The sequence below is a fragment of the Gopherus flavomarginatus genome, chromosome 21 (genome assembly GCF_025201925.1).
Source record: "Gopherus flavomarginatus isolate rGopFla2 chromosome 21, rGopFla2.mat.asm, whole genome shotgun sequence".
NCBI lineage: Eukaryota > Metazoa > Chordata > Testudines > Testudinidae > Gopherus > Gopherus flavomarginatus.
Window position 1 is genome coordinate 22741896 of NC_066637.1, and position 23385 is coordinate 22765280.

General features: G+C 43.3%; 1 protein-coding gene across 25 annotated transcripts in view; it reads left to right on the top strand.

The window, feature by feature from the left end:
• EIF4G3 (eukaryotic translation initiation factor 4 gamma 3) overlaps positions 1 to 23385 on the top strand; it is a 529091-nt gene that overhangs the window by 250239 nt on the left and 255467 nt on the right. The gene's annotated exons all lie outside the window — the stretch shown is intronic.

Genomic DNA, 23385 nt, shown 5'->3' on the forward strand with positions numbered 1-23385 from the left:
GGACTCTGTGCTGTCAAGAGAAGGCCTGGAACTGTATAAAGGTGTCTTGAGTCCTGATCTTTTTTATCTCAGATCTGCTTGATGCTTTATGCAGGGGAACTGTACTCCTGTCTGTGTGTATACTGATCTTTCAACCAATAAACTCTCTCTTCTTTTTTTAATAAATTTTAGTTAGTAAGAATATTCATTAGGGTGGGAAGTAATGTATCCAATCCTTTGGGATTGGTAGAACTTTCTTATATGATGAATAAGGTTTTCAGTAATCCTCATCATATTTGACTTGAGTGTTTGGGTGGAAGCCCAAGGCTTGGTTGGTATAAGGGAACTGTGTTTTGGCTTCTGGGTAACCAATAAGGTATTATAAAAGTTGTTTTATGCTTGCTTGGTAAATCTAAGTATTGGAATATCCACCAGTTTTGGGGATTATCTGCCCCATTCTTTGTAGTATGCCTAATTGAGTACCCTCAGTGTGGCTCCCCTGGGACCCTGGTCACACTTGCCCACACATCACACCATGGACCTCATGTTGACAGTCCCTCCCATTTTATTCTCTTCCCTCCCCTGGTGGAAGGACACACATCAGGTCTGTGTAGGGGTTCATTTTCTCCCCTCCTCACCAGACAAGATGATCATCACTGACACATCCTTAGTAGGCTGGGGAGTGCATATAAGTGATCGCATGACATGGAAAATGGACTCCTCGGGAATGCAGGAGGAGAATCGACATCAACATTCTGGAACTCTGGGCTGTAAGTAAGGCATGCCAAGCATTTCTCCCATTCATCTGCTCCGATCATGTTCTTATCATGTCGGACAGTACCACCATTGTTTACTACATCAACAAGCAGGGGGTAAGAAGTTGACTGCTCTGTGTTCAGAAAGCAGTCACCCTCTGCAATTGGTGCATTGCCCACCAGATCCTCTTATCTGCAGCCTGTCTCCCAGGGACACAGAACATGATTTCAGACTTGTTCAGCCAGCAGTTTGTGATCGACCAAGAGTGGGAACCCCACAATACCATGGTACGACATCTTCAACCAATGTGGGACTCCGGCCAGAGACCTCTTCACCTTCCCCACCAACAACAAATATAGCACATACTGCATCAGAGGGGTCTTGATCACCACTCTCAGGGTGGTGCTCTCACATTCCTCTGGTCAGACCAGATCAACTATGCCTTCTTTCTTCTCCCGCTCCTACCATGAGTACTCCACAAAATCAGATGAGACAGTCAGTCATTCTGATTACCCTTTGCTGGCCCAGAAAGTTCTGGTTTCCCAGCCTCCTTTGTATGTCCACCCATCCCCCAATTCCCATCCCTGCTTTCCCTGATCTACTGATGCAGCACAATGACATCAGATATCCCAATCCCACAAGCAGTTCACCTCATAACATGGCATTTGGATGGACATCTTTTCTAGAGTGGCCATGTTCATCACAAGTGCAAAATATCCTGTCTACCAGTAGGAAAGAATCCACTAGATTCTGGGCCAAGTGGAAATGTTTCGCCTTCTGGGCCCAACAATCGGGACTTCCCCCAGAAGTGGTGAGGATTTCCCTCCTCCTGGACTATCTCCTGTCCTTGAAGGCATCGAGTCTTACCTTCAACTCTCTTAAGGTCCACCTAGCGGCAGTTAGCACCTTCCATCCCCTCCCACCCCCGTGGAAGGGAACTCTGTCTTTACACACCTGTTGACTTCTAAGTTTTGGAAAGGCCTCATTAGACCCTGCCCTCCTGTACAACCCATTGCTCCCCAGTGGGATGTCAAGCTGGTTCTGTCCATATTTGTGAAACTGCCCTTCCAACTGCTGGCATTGTGCTCTGTGTCCCTCCTTTTTATGAATGTCACCTTCCTTGTTGCTATCACTTCGGCAAAAAGGGTAGGTGAACTTGGGATCATGATGGCGGACCCTCCTTTCACAAATTCCCATAAAGATAAAGTCTCCCTGCTCCTGCATCCCAAATTTCTGTCAAAGGTCATCTTCCAGTTTCACATTAATCAATCCATTCACTTACCTGTTTTCTTCCCAAAGCCACACGCTTCAGAAGAGTAGCGACAACTCCACTCCCTTGAGGCACGTCGGGTCTTGACCATCTACCTGCAGAGGAAAGGACCAATCAGGAAATACCCCAGACTGCTTGTTGCAGTAACTGAAAGAGTTAAAAGTCGGACAGTCTCCACACAGAGAATCTCCAAGTGCATTTTGGGTTGAATTATGCTCTGCCACCAATTATCTAGCCTGCTGCCACCTGCTGGGGTGCAGGCTCATTCCACGAGAGCCCAGTCTTCGACCATGGCCTCCCTCCACGATGTGCTGTTCTGCAATATATATAGAACGGGCCCGTGGAGTTCAGTACACACCTTTGCTATACATTATGCCTTGGTGCAGGACTTGGTGGCAGATGCCTCCTTTGGTGTGGCTGTTCTCAGCTCAACCCTTCCATCTTCATCCTCGCACCCTTTTCCAACTTAAGTACTGCTCCATGGAATACAGTATGGACCATCACGTAAAGAGGAGGTTACTTACCTTTAACTGGCGATTCTTCTAGATGTGAGGTCCCTGTCTGTATTCCACTTCCCACCTTCCTTCCCCTCTGCTGTGATCTATTCGATTTGTGGTGGAGAAGGAACTGGAGATGCAGTCAGTCCATCCTGCACTTTATCACATCAGACAAAACCATGAAGCAATCCTGGGCACATGCACAGACCAATGGACACTACTTTCAAATTATTTGGCTCCAGCCGCATGGTTCGCATGCATAAACTCCTCAATGGAATACAGATAGGGACTGCACATCTTGAAGATCTTCCTGTTACAGATAAGTTGCCTCCTCTTTTCATTTTATTGTATACAAGTTAAGAACTTTGCCTCCAGGCTGGGCCACAGGGGCTAATTCCCAGAGCTTTATTTTCAACAGAACATCCATTCATATAGCAATCAGTCCATTACAAACTGATGTCTAAAACATGTTGGAATCTAGTCATGGACAGAATGGTGAGGATCACTCTCAAGGATTCTTTGTGCAACTTCTAGTTTCATATTTCAGAGAATTAAGGGTGAAATGTTGGTCCAGTATCTGGATGCAGACCAACTACCATCCACTAAAGCACTCTGGACGGGGAGCAAAACATGACAGAAAAGCCCTCAGACAAGCAGAAGGGGAAGAATAATAGCTCTGTTGTGTGCCTCCCCTCAGCCTTTAAACACTATAGGAGGACCAAACACTTTATTTCCCTAGGGTCAGACTTCCTCTGTTTTGGGAGCTGTGGGGTATAGGACAAGAGATAGGAGGGGCAGGTCGTTAACCAGCTGCTTTCTGAGTGAGAGTTTGCTTAGTAGTTAACTGTCAAAGTAACTTTTTTGTGCCTACTACCCTCTGGTGGGTTGCAAAGGGTAGCAATGGGTCCATTAGAAGCCATGGTAGTATAATGGAGGCAGGCCCTTCACAGAGGGACAGCCTTATGTCTTCTGGATTTTCTGTTGCTTATCCTCCTTAGGATATGTTGCATTTGTAGGCCATCCCTAGCCCGCTCTCCATAGATCATCAGATTCCTTCCCAGTGGTTTCCCCAGGAATTGAAATGGGGGGGGGGGGGTGTCAGGACCGATGAGATATATAAAAGAGATATGAATAAAGTAAATGTTTACTCCTCTTTAGGGAGAAATAAGAAGACACTTGTAATATTTTCAAAGAAGTTTTTATCTTCATATGGATTTTTTCCCAAGTGTGTGTATGTGTGGGGGGGTATCCCAGAGAAGTTACTTATTTGGCTACACTATAGTATGTTCAGCTGTCTGATTCTACAGAAGAAACCTTGCCAGAGGATTGGAAATGCTGTGGGGGAATCGGCAAAACCACCTGCATGATGAGTGGGAATACCTTCAGATGCAGGAATTTTGGAACCAGCTAATAAGTATATAGTAGAACCTCATTGATATGTGAACAGAAAACATCAGGCTTCCGCCACATTGAGGTCTTGCATTACTAAGACTTAATCATTTCTACAAGATGAATGTAGTACATTTACTGGTTTACTGTGAAGTATTATCATAGCTATTTCAAACTAAATCATAGTTGCCGCATAGACGAAAAAGAACATTTAAGATGCCCTGTTCTAACCTAAATAACAAAATTTATTAATTCATATTAGGTCTCCCAGTCATTGGTATGGATTAAAGTGATTCTGCTTTCAGTATGAAAATATGTAGGAGTCATTGGCATTCAACACAAACTTCCTGCTGTCAGGGTGATAACGCAAGAAAGTCCTTTTTAAATAGAACAAAGGATTGACTGGCCAAATGACGCACACAGCAAGGCATGAGGCAACATTAGGTGAGCCATTTCTGAAAGAAGGTTCCCAAAGACAGGCCAGCAGATGCATGTCTTAGGACGTAGGCCATCTAGTTTTCTAGAACAGCAACTTCAAGGGCAAATGAAAGAAATAAGATGAACACTGCACAATTTTGGGACACTCTAGAGCAGAGATGGGCAGACTAGGTCCTGTGGGCCACATCTGGCCCATGGGACCCTCCTACCTGGCCCCTGAGTTCCTGGCCTGGCAGGCTAGCCCCCGGCCCCTCCCCTGCTGTTCCCCCTTCCCCGCAGCCTCAGCGCACCGGGCCACTGGCGCAATTCTCTGGGCAGCACAGTGCTCTGTACTGCGCAGTGGCATTGCTGGCTCCAGTCACAGCTGTGCCGCCAGTTACCAGTGCTCATGGCAGCATGGTAAGGGGGCAGGGAGCAGGAGGAGTGGATAGAGGGCGGAGGAGTTTGGGGGGGTTGTCAGGGCTCGGGTGTGGATAGGGGTCATGGCGGGGAACTGGGTTGAATGGGTGCAGGGGTCCTGGGGGGGCAGTCAGGAGTGAGAGGAGGGATTGGATGGGGCAGCAGGGGGGAGTCAGGGGTGGGGTGTCCGGGGGCAGTCAGGGGACAGGGAGTCGGGGTGTGTGGATGGGGCAAGGGTCCTGGGGGGGCTATCAGGAAACAGGGGGGTTGGATGGGGCAGGAGTCCCAGGAGGGGGGTGACATCAAGGGTCAAGAAGCAGGGACAGGGCTGAGCCATGCCTGGCTGTTTGGGGAGGCACAGCCTCCCCTAACCCGCCCTCCATACAATTTCTGAAATGCTGTGCGGCCCTCAGGCCAAAAAGTTTGCCTGCCCCTGCTCTAGAGCATCAGAAAGGAACTCCACCTTCCTAATGGTGGACTAGAAGGGCTGCAAGCTCTGTTGGTACTGCTTTATTTGCCTTTGGTTTTAAAGGGCCAGTGTATTTTCATTAATTATTATACTGGCACACTCTGTTTCCATTGAATATTGTTACCTGGGTACCACGTTGATGGGGCACATTAGAAATTCTTAGTTAGGTAGAATAGATAGAAATCTAGCCCTTTTAAATTAAAAACAAGTAAAAGCACCTGGTAGAATTGGGCAAAATTGGGGATATTTGGAGGAGATGGGGAAATTGGTACATATTGTCATTTGTGTTTTGTTCTGTTTTGCAAAAGCAGGCATGGTTTGGATGCATGTGACCCATCAAATGACTCTTGTTTTGGCCTATTTAGTTTCTACTTCCAATCTTTGTTTTTCTAGGTACCTGAGCCTATAGGTTGATGACATTGTGGGGATCAGTGGATATGTGATTTATAAAATATGTGTTCTGCTTTCAGCCCGAATCTCCCTTGCTTTATCTTTGCCCTCTCCCTGCCTCTGCTGATCAACTGCCAGGTCCTAGTCTTTTCCCCACCTGTCTTTTTTAGGCAAATAGCAGAGAATCCCAAATTGGTACCTCAGTCACTGTCTGAAACTTCATGCTATGATGTTGCTACTGACCTTTGATATTGATGTAACTCTTCAGTTGTCTCTGTGAAGATAAACTGTCACTTTTTAAAATTACATAATGGTGCTGCTCTGCTGTAAATAACCAAAAGAGGTTTTAAACAAGCAAAGTCTATTATCTACATTGCTGCCTTTGCAGAGACCAATCAATATCAAAGGGCCTAATGTATTACAGTTTGGGACCTTGGCAGCAGCAGAGAGTTATTAGTGTTTTATTCACAAGCCAGGATGCAGCCAGTGCTTTGGGAATTTGGGTGTTTCCCCAAAAAGTACATGAGATAAGGAGAGAAGTTATCAGGGAAGGCAAGGAGGTAAATAGTGGATTGAAGGGGGGCATGAGAAAAGGGGAAGGGTAGCTTACAAGATCTGCCAAAGATATTCCCCATTTTTGTATGTGATATCAGTGTGGCATTATGCCGCATATTTTTCATCCTAATATTATTATGATTATGGCATAACTATGATGTATTTTATGCAAGATAGGTCATGTAAGATATCATTGATAAGGTTATGAATCACTGAATATGATTATCCTATTTGTATGCATGTATCATTTTGGTATCTGAAATTAGAACTATTGTCTATGCATCTGTTAGAAAAGTGTTTACACCTGGGGAATGCTGACTAGGCAGAATGCAATCAGCTTAGATCGTTGGCTGGGAAGGGCCATTAGGGAGAACAATAGGTCTGAGAAGATGCTAATCTTCCACCAGGGAGCCTTTCTCAGGACACTACAAACAACCTCTGAGTCGTGGCTGCTGTGTCCCTACAGGGGCATGTGACCAAGTCATGTGGTACTGGACTCCATCTTGGAATACCAGTGTTTTTCCACTGATCAGGCGTGGGAACCAAGAGGGGAGACAAAGGGTTCCCACCATATGGAAAAGCTATTTAAGGCAAGGGAGCAACATCATCATGGTTCTTCACTGACTCCCCACCCAAGATGATTTCTGGAAAGACCTGAGGAACAAGGACTGGACTAGGGGAGAAGGGTGAATGCAGGCTAGCCTGTGAAAGGAATACTCGGTCTTTTAATTAGCAAGCAAGCGCAGTTTGCCCTCAAGAATCTCTGAAAACTGCCTAAATCAACAATGAGGGTGAGAATTACCTACTCATATCCAATCTCTTTAGTATATTAAGCTTAGATTGCTTTTTTTGTTTGTTTGCTACGTAATCTGCTTTGATCTGTTTGCTGTCCCTTATAATCACTTAAATCTATCTTTTGTAATTAATAAACTTGTTTTGTTTTGTCTAAAACCAGTGTGTGGAAATCACAACTTAGGGCCGAGAGCTGTGTATATTTCTCTCCACATTGTGTGTGGGGGGAGTGAATTTCATGAGCTTAGACTGTACAGTTCTCTGTGCAGTGCAAGACAATATAATTTTGAGTTTACACTCCAGAGAGGGGTTGCGCAGTTTAGGAACTGAAAGGTGCCTTAGCTGAGCCTTCCCATGTAGAGCTGATCTCAGCATGTGTGTAGCTGCAGCTGGGTGTGTCCGTACTTGTATGTGTACTGGATGGGGTTTGAGGCCCTGTCACAGCAATGCAGTGTGTAAAGGGAGCCCAGGCTGGTGGGTCAGGTAGGCTCAGTGGTACCCTAGTTCCTGGTAGCACACTGGGGAGAACCCATCATTATGTAATAGGAGCATTGCAGTTACAAGTTATTTTTCTTATAATGTCACTGAGGCTGTCACCCACTGGGAGATCAGAGTTCTTGTCTGAAGCTTGATCCCTGGGACAGCAGAATCTGGAAGTATTGTAGAGGCAGGTATCTCTAGCTATGTTTGAGATAGGAATACTTTCGCTTACTCTCAAGTCACCCCCATTGCCTTATGAGTCAGAAACAGAAATTTACTAAGTTGAGGCACCAGGTACTCAGATTCTTTACGTAAAATATTTGTGCATATTTTTAATTAATTTTTTACCAGCAGGAACATTAAGGAGGAATTTTACACTGGGGTGAAAAAAGAAATGTTGAGGCCCTGGCTCAGGCCAGAATTTGGGAGGTGTATAGGTAGCATAAAATTATACCCTGCTTGTTTCCTACATTCAACACAGGAAAGGAGCAATAGAGAATCTGGCCTTTCATGTTTAATTTGCAGCGTCCCCTCTAATTATGGTTTTCTCTGTCACAGTCCCAGCGTCTTCTCCTGAAAGACGCTACTGAAAGGTAATCATTCTGAAGTCATATTATTGTTATGGATTTCTTGGTATGCAGATATGTACTAGGCACTGTGTCAAAGTAAGATGTGGTCCTTGCCTTAGAGAGCATAGAGTCTAAATTTGAGTGACACAGTAAGGTAGGGGAGATTAAAGACAAGGGTGACAGTAAGATCTCATGATTATGCAGAAAGGCACAGACACACCTGGGTGGTTTTGTTTTGTTTATACTAACTTTCTATTTCTTCATGTTTCATATGTGAGAAAACAGAAGTTGTTTCTGAGGAAGGATTTGGATGAGATGAGGACAGTGGCATGTTGGGGGAAGGCTTTCCAGTAGGGCTGTTGATTTAATCACAGTTAACTCACATGATTAACTCAAAAAAATTAATCGGGGTTAAAAAACTAATTGTGATTAATCAGGGTGGATTTAATTTAAATTTAACTTAATGTATTAAATCTAGTCAGGAAGACTCAATTTAATCATGGATTTCTACATAAAAGTGCATTCTTGTTGGAAAACATATTCTTCACGACTCAGAGATAGATTTAGGTTTGATTTTAGAAGGTACACACTATACATTTTTAAAGTGATTTATTTTGAAAACTTTTCAGATTAGTTTTGCAGCTATATCAGAAAATGAATGATTGTTTGGCTATTTCATTTAACAAAGGTAATTGAAGCAGATATTTCACCTCCCAATGACTTCATAAATATCTCCAATTCAACAGGTTAACCATTAATATTTGGAGGATTTTCTTTCTATGCTGTTTTAGGAGGAGAACATCACCAGACAGACATTTAAATTGTTTTATTTAACTAAAACAAAAATGTTATGTATTCTGGATTTTTTTCTTCAACAGCAAACATATAATATTTTAACAAAACAAGCATATGAATTTTTGAATTTAGTTAAACATTGAAATTTGTTTGTTCAAGTTAAACATTCAGGTTTGTTTTTGTTAAAATTGTTTTTAACTAAAATAGTTAAATGAAATATTTAAAAAAATTAAATCGACTATGTCAGGAAGGTCAACATGAGAAACTTAAAATATTGGCTTCTGCAGCTAACTCCGTCGTCTTCACCTTCATTTTCCTGTTTGCTCATAATCTGGAAAAGAAAAACAAGCTTTCCTGCTTTTTCAGATCCCAAACGATTTTTCAATTTGGAATGAATTAGTCCAAAGGAAGAAAGTATTCTTTCTACACTGGTAGAAGAAGCTATTGCTGTTAAAAGTGAGATTATCACTTCAGCAGTATCTGAATTCAAGTGCTTACGTGACTTCTACCAGTTCACTGGTGTGACTTTCTTTAAAACATCATCAGCAAACATATATTTCTTGAATGGTTCACCCTTAGCTCTGAAGTTTACTATAGTTGGCATCATGGAGGGATGATTGTCGGATGTCTACGTCATAGACAACTCCTCTTTTTTAGCCATTAAGGTTTGACCCTGGTACCGAGTATTGAGAATATTTGCAAGAAAATGAGCTGGAGATAGTGCTTGTCCCATTTGTTTTTTTAATGCTTGTAATTTAACTCTGTCATTGCATATTTCTCTTTTTAAGATCGCATTCAGTTCCTTCCAAATTTCAACAGCATCAGCAATAAAACAGCTATTTCCCTGCTTTTTGTTCAAGGCTACAGAAATAGGCTTCAGGGTACTCAGCATGTCTCTTAAGCCCAATGTTGAGAACTTTAGCTGTGACAGTGCTATCTATTTTTTCACAATTTTGTTCACAAACTGTTATCAGATTAGGCCAGTTCTTGATACAGTGCTCAAAACAGTCCACTACTGAGTTCCATTGCACATCTTGTGGGAGAGTTAGCTTGGTTTATCCCACTTTTTCCCTCCTGCAAAGTGGTTGTTACAGAAGCATTTTGCAATTTCAACATTAGCCTTTATTTCTGGAACACTAAAATCTTTGGCAGGGAGGTGCATCAAATGAGCACTGCAACCGTATGTTATTAGCTTGGGACTCTCTTCACTCTCTTCTAAATAATTTCTTCTCATCTTGGATACATTTGCAGCATTGTCTGTGACCAAGCTGTATACTTGACATTTGAATGGTTTTTCACGGTTTGTTATAGCTTTTGCTATAGTAGTTATTGCTACTTCTTGTAAGTATTCATAGAATATCAGGATTGGAAGGAACCTCAGGAGGAGAACATCAGCAGACAGACATTAATAATAGAGTAACAACTCTATTTTTTGCTCAAAGCAGGACCAATCCCCAGACAGATTTTTGACCCAAATAGCTCACTCAAGGATTGAACTCAGAATCCTGGGTTTAGCAGGCCTATGCTCAAATCACAGAGCTATCCATCCCCTCCTGCTGTGTGTGCATTTCCTGATGTATCAATTGTTTCTGTAAGGAAGCTGCTTCCTGATGTATCAATTGTTTCTGTAATGAAGACATTCCCTTCTGTTGTCACACAAGCACATACAACAGGAACATTGTGGACTTCACTACACCCATCAAGACTCAGGTTAACAATTTCACCCTCTAGACCTTTTGCACACTGCTCAATTTTTCTTTCATATACTTTATCCAGCAATTTGCCTGTGATATCTGCTCTGTTGGGTGGACTGTATCCTGGTCTTAATGACTGAGCCATGTTAATGAAGTATGGGTTCTCAATCATACGGAAAGGAGAGTTTGTTGCATAAACAAACCGGGCAATTTTTTAATCAATTACCTCTTTTTGTAATCTGCTGGTTCTTATCAAAAACTTATCTATGGTTGTTTCTGGATGATGGAGATTTTTTTTTTCTTTTTTCTACAGGCGATACACTAGCAGCAGAGTCCTGTGGCACTTTATAGACTAACAGACATATATACTGTGGCTCTGTGACATACATGATGTGGCTGAAACACTATCATTGGCAGATGACTCTGAAACTATAGAAAATGATGGTGATTTTGAAGGTGGATAGTCTTCAGAATCCTGTATGTTGAGGAAGGATTCTCCTAAACAAAATAAGTCAATGCAGTTATTTAATTATTATTACCATATTGCTCATTTAGTATTACTCATTCTATTTACTGACACTCAGTACTACTTTCAAGGTGAATTTGTAAAGGAAGATCTGCCTATTTCAGCTATTTATTTTTTATTACAACTTCATCTAAAATGATAGAGTAACAGCTATATTTTTTGCTCAAACATGAGAATTCAAGAATAGTCCGGCAGGAAGACAGGCAGTCCTTAAGAAAGAAGTATGAAATAATTTTTTTTTTTTACCAACCTGAAGGTCCTGCATGTACAGACATGTTCCTTTCGTCATCTTCAAAGCAGCTTGAAGGAGCACTTCTCACGATGTTGTTTCATTCAGGCAACCAGGCCTTGCATTTCTTTGTTGCACTGTTTGCATTTTGCACGCATGCCTGTTACCCACAGGTAGAGGAACTTAATTAAAATATTCCCAAATGGTCTCTCTTATGTCCTGCTGCCATTATATGTTTTCCCTTCTAGTGAGAGAATGGTATGGTAGATCTCAAATAAATGAAGGCTATGCTCAGAAAGATCTCAAGACTTGTGGAATATGCTGCACAAACAGTTTCACTTTTGTTTCTGCTGCCTGTTCCTCTCTTCTCACATTTATCTCCAGACTTCTTCTCCTTGTCCAGATCTATTCTGCCCCCAGCAATCATCTTTTTATTGAGCTTTTTGAAACTATGCACTTTTAGAGATAAGAGATTGACTTTATGTATGCAAATTTGCAGAGGGACAATATTGTTGAGGTCTGTTATTTCTCACCTCTCTATATTTATTTATTTATTTAAAAACAATTTTGCTGTTAACAAGCTTGTTATCTCTGGAGACACAAATCTACAGTTTGAGAACTGCAAAACTAAGCATCTCTGATGGTATCTTCTAGGCTGAGCACTGAGTCCCATTGGGTAGATAGAAATATTAACCTAAATAATCTCTACAGAAGCCCCTGAAACCCCATAAAATTGGATCCCTAATCTATGGACCATTGGAACTCATTCATAAAACTTTTCTTAAACATTACATGAATATATTGTCTCATACTATAGAATTAAAATTTATAATCCCTGTTCCATGATGAGATATCTTTGAGCTATAATGTATCTTAATTAAAATTATCTTTAGATAGGTTTTTTCTTCAAAAAGCATTTTATCAACAAAATCCAATTTAAATAAAGAAAATCAGATTTTTAGAAAATCATCGATTTTTATCCACCCTGTGATTACTCGCAGTTTTACTCTCACTGTTAAACAATAGAATACCAATTAAAATTTATTAAATATTTGGGATGTTTTTCTACTTTTTCAAATATATTGATTTTAGTTACAACACTGAATATGAAGTGTACAGTGCTTACTTTATATTATTTTTTATTACAAGTATTGTAATGCAATCTCTTTATTGTGAAAGTGAAACTTAGAAATGTAGATTATTTTTTTTTTAATGTATAACTACACTCAAAAACCAAACAATGTAAAACTTGCCTACAGGTCCACTCGGTCCTTCTTCTTGTTCAGCCAATCGCTCAGGCAAACAAGTTTGTTTACGTTTATGGGAGAGAATGCTGCCCACTTCTTATTTACAATGTCACCTGAAAATGAAAAAAGGTGTTGGCATTGAGAGTTTGTAGCTGGCATTGCAAGGTATTTTCATGCCAGGTATGCTAAACATTTGTATGCCCGTTCATGCTTTGGCCACCATTCCAGAGGACATGTTTTCAAGCTGATGACGGTTGTTTAAAAAAATAATGTATTCATTAAATTTGTGACTGAACTACTTGGAGGAGAATTGTATGTCTCCTGTTCTGTTTTATCCATATTTTGTCATATATTTAGTGTTATAGCAGTCTCGGATGATGACCCATGCAAAGAATGTACCAATGTAAGATTTCTAAAGATAGCTACAGCACTTGACCCAGCGTTTAAGAATCTGAAGTGCCTTCCAAAATCTGAGAGGGATGAGGTGTGAAGCATGCTATCAGAAGTCTTAAAAGAGCAACACGGAGTCTTAAAAGATGTGATGGAGTGTTTGCCGAGACTGATCAAGACCTTGGACCACTACCCCTTCCTGCTTCTCCATGTGGGCACCAGTGATACTGCTGAGAATGACCTTGAGCGGATCACTGCAGACTACGTGGCTCTGGGAAGATGGATAAAGGAGTTTGATGCGCAAGTCATGTTCTCGTCTATTCTCCCTGTTGAAGGAAAAGGCCCAGGTAGGGACTGTCAAACTGTGGAGGTAAATGCATGGTTACGCAAGTGGTGTCGGAGAAAAGTCTTTGCATTCTTCGACCATGGAATGTTGTTCCAGGAAGAAGGATTTCTAGGAAGAGATGGGATCCACCTAACGAAGAGGGGGAAGAGCATCTTTTCAGGCAGGCTTGCTAACCTAGTGAGGAGGGCTTTAAACTAGGTTCACTGGGGGATTGTGACTTAAGCCCAGAGGTCAGTTTGGGAGTGGGATACCGGGAGGAAACACAGGGAGGAGGGTACAAGACGAGAAGCCTCCTGATTCATACTATAATCATACTGAGAAAGTAGGGAAATCAGCTAGTTATCTTAGATGCATGTACACGAACGCAAGAAGCCTGGGAAACAAGCAGGAAGAATTGGAAGTTCTGGCACAATCAAGGAACTATGATGTGATTGGAATAACAGAAGCTTGGTGGGGCAGTTCACATGACTGGAGCACTGTCATGGATGGGTATAAACTGTTCAGGCACAGGAGGAAAGGTGGAGGAGTTACATTGTATGTAAGAGAGCGGTATGATTGCTCAGAGCTCCAGTATGAAACTGGAGAAAAGCCTGTTCAGAGTCTTTAGGTTAAGTTTAGAGGCTAAAGTAACAAGGGTGATGTTGTGATGGGCATGTGCTATAGACCACCGGATCAGAAGGATGAGGTAGACGAGGCTTTCTTCAGACAACTAACTGAAGTTTCCAGATCACAGGCCCTGGTTCTAATGGGTGACTTCAATCACCCTAACATCTGCTAGGAGAGCAGTACAACAATGCACAGACAATCTAGGAAGTTTTTGGAGAGTATTGGGGACAACTTCCTGGTACAAGTGCAGGAGGAACCGACTAGGGGCCATGCACCTCTTCATCTGCTGCTTACAAACAGGGAAGAATTGGTAGGGGAAGTAGAAGTGGGTGGCAACCTAGGCAGCAGTGACCATGAGATGGTTGAGTTCAGGATCCTGACAAAAGGAAGAAAGGAGAGCAGCAAAATACAGACCCTGGACTTCAGAAAAACAGACTTAGACTACCTTAGGGAACTGATGGCTATGATCCCCTGAGAAGCTAATATGAGGGGTAAAGGAGTCCAGGAGAGCTGACTGTATTTTAAAGAAGCCTTATTGAGAATGCAGGAACAAACCATCCTGATGTACAGAAAGAATAGCAAATATGGCAGGTGACAAGCTTGGCTTAACAGTGAAATCTTCAGTAAGCTTAAACTCAAAAAGGAAGCTAGCAAGAAGTGGAAATTTGAACAGATGACTAGGGAGGAGTATAAAAATATCGCTAGAGCATGCAGGGGTGTAATCAGGAAGGCTAAAGCACAATTGGAGTTGCAGCTAGCAAGGGATGTGAAGGGTAATAAGAAGGGATTCTACAGGTATGTTAGTAACAAGAAGGTGGTCAGGGAAAGTGTGGGGCCCTTATTGAACAGGCAGATGATGTGGAAAAAGCCAACGTACTCAATGCTTTTTTGCCTCGGTCTTCACAGACAATGTCAGCTCCCAGACTGCTGTGCTGGGCAACGCAGTATGGGGAGGAGTTGAGCAGCCCTCAGTGGTGAAAGAACAGGTTAAGGACTATTTAGAAAAGCTGGACATGCACAAGTCCATGGGTCCAGATTTAATGCATCCAGGGATGCTGAGGGAGTTGCAGAGCCTGTGATTGATGTGATTGCAGAGCCATTGGCCATTATCTTTGAAAATTCGTGGCAATTGGGGGTCTCAGATGATTGGAAAAAGGCAAATATAGTGCCTGTATTTAAAAAGAAGGAAGAAAGAGAACCTGGGGAACTACAGCTTCACTTCAGTCCCCAACAAAGTCATGGAGCAGGTTCCTCAAGGAAACTATTTTGAAGCACTTGGAGTAGAGGAAGGTGATAATGAACAGTCAATATGGATTCACCAAGGACAAGTGATGCCTGACCAACCTGATTGCCTTCTATGATGAGATATCTGGCTCTGTGGATATGGGGAAAGAGGTGGATGTGATATATATTGACTTCAGCAAAGCTTTGGTTACGGTCTCCCACAGTATTCTTGCCAGCAAGTTAAAAAAGTATGGATTGGATGGATGGACTATAAGATGGATAGAAAGCTGGCTAGATTGTTGGACTCAAGAGGTAGTGATCAACGGCTTGATATCTAATTGGCAGCCGGTATCAAGCAGAATACCGCAGGGGTCGGTCTTGGAGACAGTTTTGTTCAACATCTTTATTAATGATCTGGCTGATGGGATTAACTGCACCCTCAGCAAGTTCATGGCTGACACTAAGCTGAGGGGAGAGGTAGATACGCTGGAGGGTAGAGGTAGGTCCAAGAGTGACCTAAACAAATTGGAGGATTAATGTACTGTTAAACAATAATATGATACCATTTATTTAAATATTTTTGGATGTTTTCTACATTTTCAAATATATTGATTTGAAGAACAACACAGAATACAAGTGTACAGTGTTCACTTTATATTTATTTTTTATTACAATATTTTGCAATATAAAAAAACAAAAGAAATAGTATTTTTCAATTCACCTAATACAACTACTGTAGTGTAATCTCTTTATCATGAAAGTTGAACTTACAAATGTAGAATTATGTACAAAAAACTACATTCAAAAATAAAACAGTGTAAAATTTTAGCGCCTGCAAGTCCACTCAGTCCTACTTCTTGTTCAGCCAATCGCTCAGACAAGCAAGTTGGTTTACATTTGTAGGAGATAATGCTGTGCACTTCTTGTTTACAAAGTCACCTAAAGTGAGAACAGGCGTTCTCGTGGCATTGTTGTAGCCAGCGTTGCAACGTATTTACATGCCAGATATGCTAAAAAATCATATGTCCGTTCATGATTCAACCACCATTCCAGGAGACCTGCATCCATGCTGATGACGGGTTCTGCTTGATAGAAATCCAAAGCAGTGCAGACTGACACGTTAATTTTCATTCTCTGAGTCAGATGCCTCCAGCAGAAGGTTGATTTTTCTTCTTTGGTGCTTCAGATTCTGTAGTTTCCGAATCAGAGTGTTCCTCTTTTAAGACTTCTGAAAGCATGCTCCACGCTTTGTCCCTCTCATATTTTGGAAGGTACTTCACATTCTTAAACCTTGGGTCCAGTGCTGTAGCTATCTTTAGAAATCTCACATTGGTACCTTCTTTGCATTTTGTCAAATCTACAGTGCAAATGTTCTTAAAATGAACAACACATCTTGGGTCATCAACTGAGATTGCTGTAATGTGAAATATATGGCAGGATATGGGTAAAACAGAGCAGGGGACATACAATTCTCCCCCAAGGACTTCAGTCACAAATGTAATTAATGCATTATTTTTTTAAGGAGCGTCATCAGCATAGAAGTATGTCCTCTGGAATGGTGGCCAAAGCATGAAGGGGCATACGCAGGACCAGTGCAATCCATTAGGCGACCTAGGCGGTCACCTAGGGCACTAGCATTTGAGGGGCGGCATTTCGGGTCCTTCGGCGGCAACCACGGTGGCCGGATCTTCGGCTGCCCCGGTTGTCATCGGCATTTAGGCGGAGGGACCTGGGGCGGGGGGCGCAGGGAGGGCCGCCTGCAGCAAGTAGAGGGGGGGTGGCATGCAGAGGAACTCCTCCCTTCCTCAGCTCACCTCTGCTCCGCCTCCTCCCCTGAGCATGCTGCCCCACTCTGCTTCTTCCCCTCCCAGGCTTGCGGTGCCAAACAGCTGATTGGCGTCACAAGCCTGGGAGGCGGGAGAAATGGAGGGGTGACGGTGTGCTCGAGGAGGAGGCGGACCAGAGGTGAGCTGGGGTGGAGAGCTGCCGCACGGCTCCCCAGGCCGGAAGGAGCTGCTGCTGTGGGGGGCACCTCAGGGCGGAGTGGGGGAGCTGCTGCAGGGGGGCACCTTAGGGCGGGGGGGGGGCGGAGAGCTGCCACAGGGCTCGGGGAGGGGGACAAGGTGGAAGTTCCGCCTAGGGCGCAAAACATCTTTGCACCCGCCCTGGGCATACGAATGTTTAGCATATCTGGCACATAAATACCTTGCAGTGCTGGTTACACAAGTGCCATGGAAATGCCTGTTCTGACTTCTGGGTGACATTGGAAATAAGAAGAGGACAGCATTATCTTTTGTAAAGGTAAACAAACTTATTTCTCTTAGCAATTGTCTGATCATGAAGTAGGACTGAGTGGATTTGTAGGCTCTGAAGTTTTACATTGTTTTGTTTTTGAGTGCAGTTATGTGACAAAAAAAAATCTATATTTATTTGTAAGCTGCACTTTCATGACAAACAGATTGCACTACAGTACTTGTATGAAGTGAATTGGAAAATACTGTTCCTTTTGTTTTATCATTTTTACAGTGCAAATATTTGTAACAAATGAATATACATTTTGATTTCAGTTACAACACAGAATACAGCCCTTAAAATACTATTGTTTTGTTTTCTACAGAGCAAATATTTGTATTAAAAATAAATATAAAGTAAGCACTGTATTCTGTGTTGTAATTTAAGTCAGTAAATTTGAAAATGTAGAAAACATTCCAAAATATTTAAATGGTATTCTATTTTTAACATCATGAGTAATCATGATTAATTTTTTTAATTGCTTGATAGCCCTACCTTCCTAGCAAAAGTGGAAGCCTCAAAAATTATTCAAAGACAAAGGGGAGAGGATGGTGACACAGAGAGAGCAGAGCAGGTAGGGTGAGAATTGCACAAGGAAGACCAGGTCTGAGATGTAGGCAGTGGCTACATGGTGAAGAGTTTGGAAGGAAAGGACAAAAGTTTGAATTTAACGTGGAATGCATTGCAGGGCCAGCAAAGTGACTTAAAGTTCATTTTGACTGTAGGGAAATTTACTAAACAATTCCCTCCATGTTTATCATCAGTTTTATTAGTTCATCAAACACAGACTGCACACCATTAAACTCATTTTATTTTGTAAGGGACTATGCTATATTGCGGGGGGTGGGTGGGGGTGGTAGAATATTCACATCTCTGTGCAACATAAATTTTGCTGACATAGGCTATGATGTAGACATGGCCTTAGTCTGATCATTTAAATCTGTTGTTCGGATGCACTGAGCAGTGGTTGAGGGCTAGTGCCCCTAAACCCATCCTTCAGGCATCACAGTAGGGATTGAAGCAGACTTTTCTTATTGCTTTTGTCGACCTACTCATGAATTTCAATATTTAGAATGTTGAATATAGAGACCAGAAGTGGCTCCTTTAGAATTGCTGCAGCTTGCACCATGAATTCACAGGAATTCCACATGCAAAAAAATGCTACTTAAGTTTTTAAGCACTTCACAAATATTATTTTTTAATGTGCCCATTAAAACACACACAATAGATATTTTCAAAATTTTACAAAACAGTAATTGTCTGTACTTCGCTCCTTACTTATATTCTGATTCATTCCCTTTGAAATCTTCAGCTGAACATGGATCATAGTGAGCCTTAAACTAACCGAAATGGCTGTAATTTGAAAGTCCCAATTTGGCATAGAGATAGTCATCACTGAGGAACCATTCACATGGGAGACTCAAACCAAGTACTTATTCAAGAGTGATAACAAGTGCTTCCCTGCTTGGGCTGTGCATTGTGACATTCCCAGTCTTGAAAGCTTCAGAGTCAGCCGTTGATGCCCTCCATAATGGTACCTTGTGATACTACCTCTACCTTCAGGAAATACCAAAAATAATGGAGATTTTAAAACAGATTGTCGCATTTGTGTTCTTGAATGTGCTTTACAGTGCCCCAGATGCCATGCTAGAGAGGCCATTTCAGAAATAATGTTATTACGGTAGACCGTGAAGTTTGCCCAGTGTGGGATGGTGGTACTGAAGAGCTAAATATTATGATGTTAAACATTGAGCTGTTAGAGAGAAACAAATAAGCAACCCAATCCTCACAGAAATGCAAAGAGAGCATTTATTTTGAAGGCTGGGCAGCTTGGGATAGGTATCCTCTTATTTCCAAGACCCTGATTCAAAATTGACTTTGATTAGTAGTGAATGAAAGTTGTTACCATATGATAGCTGTTTGGTGGCCTGTGTGAAATGATTTGGTGACCTCTGGTCATATCACAAATCACCATCACAACTGAAACTATTTGCTGGTGACCCTGAGAAGGTTGATCAAAGTTGAGGTACTTTAGCAGGGCATGCGGGGGCAACTTTGCATTAGTACTGTGTATGCTCTAGGCAGTGTTTCTCAGCCTTTGGAATTTGGCAATCCCTTATTCAAAGTAAAAAATTCTCTACCCTCTTACATTTACTAAAAAAGTAAATGTGAAAAGAATAAAAAAATCCAGTAACAGCAGTTAGCCTATATGATGTATTTGTGTGTGTTTAGAGAAACTGATGGAGAATACTTGATCTTTTTTGAGTGTGTGAGGAATAGGGTAGTGAATTTTCTTTGCTTTAGATAGTAATATAATTTTTGATGCCTCATGACCCCTAATTCCCTTGTGTGATTCACCCTTCGTTGCAACACACGAGTTGTGAAACACTGCTCTAAGAGTTTCTGTGATTCAATAGGACTTAGGTCATCTGTGCTCTTAATTCAGTGCTTTCATCAGCATTATAATGAATGCAGGTTGTTGTGTTTTAATTAACAGATTTGCACCACAGTTTATTAAGGAATTTAAAACTGAGAAAAAAAGAAAAACTGCTTTGATAATAGTAAAGCTGATAATTATCTATCAGTGGCAGTGCTGCAGTTGGGCAGTGTCATCATTAAATGGCTTAACAATATAATACATCTATTAAAGAGTGAGTGATGGAGAATAAATTACATGATAAAATAAAGCTTTTTTAATTTAGGTTTTTAAGTAGAATGTTCTGAAATTTCTAGTGTAAAAAACCTACAGTTGTCATAACTGTACTACTCCAAGTTACTCTTACTTTTGGAATAAGTACCATTGGGCATATTCTCTGCTGGTGTAACTTTATATCAGCAGCGGGTCTGCCCCCATATGCCTATAACAGCTTTAGGTCGTTTTGATATGTTCTGAACACTTTATAAGGACAGGTTTCAGAGTAGCAGCCATGTTAGTCTATATCTGCACATCACACAACCGCACAACAAAAACACTAACCCAGGAACCTATCCTTGCAACAAGGCCCGTTGCCAACTCTGTCCACATATCTATTCAGGGGACACCATCATAGGACATAATCGCATCAGCCACACTGTCAGAAGCTCATTCACCTTCACATCTACCAATGTGATATACGCCATCATGTGCCAGCAATGCCCCTCTGCCATGTACATTGGCCAAACCGGACAGTCTCTGTATAAAAGAATAAATGGACACAAATCAGACGTCAAGAATTTTAACATTCAAAAACCAGACGGAGAACACTTCAATCTCCCTGGTCACTCGATTACAGACCTAAACATTGCAATATTACAACAAAAAAACTTCAAAAACAGACTTCAGTGAGAGACTGCTGAATTGGAATTAATTTGCAAATTGGACACCATCAAACTAGGCTTGAATAAAGACTGGGAGTGGATGGGTCATTACACAAAGTAAAACTATTTCCCCATACTTATCTCCCCCCCCCCCCCCGCCCCAAGTTCTTTACATCTCCTTGACAATTGCTAGAAATGGGCCATTTTCATTACCACTATAAACAGTTCTTTTTCTCTCCTGCTGATAATAGCTCACCTTAACTGATCACTCTCCTTATAGTGTGTATGGTAACACCCATTGTTTCATGTTCTCTGTGTACATATATATCTTCCTACTGTATTTTCCATTACATGCATCCGATGAAGTGGGGCTGTAGCCCATGAAAGCTTATGCTCAAATAAATTTGTTAGTCTCTAAGGTGCCACAAGTACTCCTGTTCTTTATAAAGACAGTGACTTATACTACACCTCTACCCCGACATAGTGCGACCTAATATAAGGCGGGTTCGCATACAAGGCGGTAGAGCTCTGACACTCTGCTCTGAGCAGTGTGTTAAGGGTGCTGGGCCAGGCTGGGACTGAGGGGTTGGATAAGGGGCAGAGGGTCTCGGAGGCAGTCAGGGGCTCCCCCTCCACCTCCCAGGGTCTAGGAGGCAGGAGCTGTGATGGGGCACTTTTGGGGGCCCCACAGTCCCAGATGGGGGGCCGAGAGCAGCCTGCTCTGCTTCCCTTGCCCTGTCCCCAGCCGTGTTGCTCCGGGGAGGGGATCCCCCCGCACTCACTGGCAGCAGCAGAAGCGGAGCAACGGGGCCTGAGCCTGCTCCACTCTGCTAACTCCCAGCCATGGCGCCTCCCGCCGTAGGTGAGTATGGGGTCCGTCCTTTCCCCAACCTCCCTGCACTCGCCTGCGGCGGGAAGCAGAGCACCGCAGCTAGGAGTTAACAGAATGGAGCAGACTGGGGCTGCGTCGCTCTGCTTCCCACTGCAGGTGAGTGCAGGACCTCTCCGCCTCCCTCCAGCCACATGGCTGGGGCCTGGGCAAGGAGAGTGGAGCAGGCTGGGGCCGTATTGCTCTACTTCCCGCCGCCGGTGAGTGCGGGGTGGGGAGTCCTTTCCCCAACCTCCCTGCACTCACCTGCGGCGGGAAGCAGAGCACCGCAGCTAGGAGTTAACAGAATGGAGCAAACTGGGGCTGCGTCACTCTGCTTCCCACTGCAGGTGAGTGCAGGACCTCTCCGCCTCCCCCCAGCCACATGGCTGGGGCCTGGGCAAGGAGAGTGGAGCAGGCTGGGGCCATATTGCTCTACTTCCCGCCGCCAGTGAGTGCAGGGTGGGGAGTCCTTTCCCCAACCTCCCTGCTCTTACCAGCTGCGGCAGCCCTGCCCCAGCCAGCTCCACTCTGCCAGCTCCTAGCCGTGGCACTCTGCCTCCTGCCGCAGGTGAGTGCAGGACCTTTCCCCAGCCCTCCCCCCATCAACACGGCTGGGGCAAGGAAAGTGGAGCAGGCTGGGGTCGCATCGCTCCACTTCCCGCCACTGGTGAGTGTGTGAGGGGGTGTCCTTTCCCCAATCTCCCCACACTCACCGGTGGCGGGAAGCGGAGTGGTGGAGTGCAGCGGGCTGGGGCCGAGCTGCTCCGCTTCCTGCTGCTGCCAGTGAGAGCCTGTCAAGGGGTGGGGGCTGTGGCTAGGGGTCGGAGCAGTCAGGGGACTGGGAGCAGGGGGGTTGGGTAGAGGGTGGGGTCCTGGGGGTGATTAGGGATGGGGGTCTCTGGAGGGGGCGGTCAGGGAACAAGGAACAGGGAGAGCCAAAGCAAGTTTGATATAATGTGGTCTCACCTATAATGCGGTGAGATTTTTTGTCTTCCGAGGACCGCATTATATTGGGGTAGAGGTGTAGTTGCATGCTACTTAATTTTTTGTCATCTGTCTTATTTTGGAGCATTTGTCAGCAGCACATCGTTATTCTAAGTTTTCTTAGAAATTTATAGTAAATTGTATCAAAATCAGCATGTGGACCAGAGGATTCAAACAATGCAGAGCTTTTAAATTGATAAACACTTTTCATAATGATTAAGACTACAGTTTTGCCATGGAGGTTGTGGAAGTCACAGAATCCAGGATTTCCAGAGACCTCTGTGACTTCAGCAACCTGGCTACCATGATTGGGCAGGGAGACCCCCGCAGCTCCCTGGCTGCAGCAGTGGCAGGGGAATCCCTGCAGCTACCCAGCTGTGGGAGGAAGATCTCCACAGCTCTCTGCTGCGGTGAGGCAGGGGGATCCCCACAGACCCCAGCCGCCATGGGGAGGATCCCCGCAGTTCCCGTCTGTGGCGGTGGCAGGGGAGATCCCTGCAGCTCCCACCACGGGGAAGGGGCAGAGGGACACTCTGCAGCTCCGCACCACCATGGGGGGCAGAGGGACCCTGGAGCTCTGAGCCCCCACAGGTGGTGGGGGCCCCTGGAGCTCCCAACCACCCCGCAGCTGCCCAGCCTCTTCCCATTTTATCATGGATATTTTTAGTAAAAGTCACAGACATGTCATGGGCAATAAAGAAAAATTCATTGAAACCTGTGAGCTGTCTCTGACTTCTACTAAAAGTATCCATGACAAAATCTTAGCCCTAATCATGGTCTCCTCTGCTGAGGTATTTTAAGAAAATGAATGTGGTGTTTTGTGCACCATATGAATAAATTGATAGGCATTTCTTATCAACAGAAGAGGAATCTGTCTATTTTAACTACCTTGTCTCAACAG